The sequence below is a fragment of the Acanthaster planci genome, linkage group LG10 (genome assembly GCF_054643075.1).
Source record: "Acanthaster planci isolate LZ-2023a linkage group LG10, COTS_SCS, whole genome shotgun sequence".
NCBI classification, from domain to species: domain Eukaryota; kingdom Metazoa; phylum Echinodermata; class Asteroidea; order Valvatida; family Acanthasteridae; genus Acanthaster; species Acanthaster planci.
The window spans coordinates 4229064-4229780 of record NC_141786.1 but is presented as its reverse complement, the minus strand read 5'-3'; positions in this window follow the sequence as shown (position 1 = coordinate 4229780).

Genomic DNA, 717 nt, shown 5'->3' with positions numbered 1-717 from the left:
GCTATTTAGTATGATAATGATTATATGATTATAGTCGGCCTGGTGCCAATCGTATACCTTTTATGCACTTTGCGTCTGGGTACCGGACAGACAGGCCACTGCATCAACCTCGTTACAAATACGTACCCAGGGATTATACTTTAATGACAGCGATCTCACTTACAACTCTACCTTGCCTGTAGAGTACATTCCGTCCACTTCAAGTCCCATTGAAAACTGTGTAAGCGATATTCGGGGTGTTTTATTCCTCCATGATCGTACCAACATCTGATGTTCAACATCCCTGGGGTTTCTGAGATAAAACTAAATTATTGTTTTGTCCCCAATCTTTCCATCGTTTTTTTTTTATTTTTTGTGGGTTAACATGTGGGCAAATCTGTTTGATCAAAACGATAACTCGCACACAGTACGAATTAAAAAGCTCTCAAGTGCAATCAAAACCAACCAAGACATGTATTTTCAAAAAAAAAATTAAGTCCATTCGATCATTTATATATATATAAATGTAATATTTACGAGATACATAATATTATTCAGATATTTTCAAAAGTTAATTTGTGTCGCACAAGATCTATACTCTCCAGCTCGTTCTTATCACATTAATATTATTTTAGAACATAAACAAAATTGTTTTCACAGCCAAAGGACATGGGCGCCAGTGCCGAGCCATACATACATGCGTTTTTAACACACCCCAGTCTGTTAAAATTTAAATAA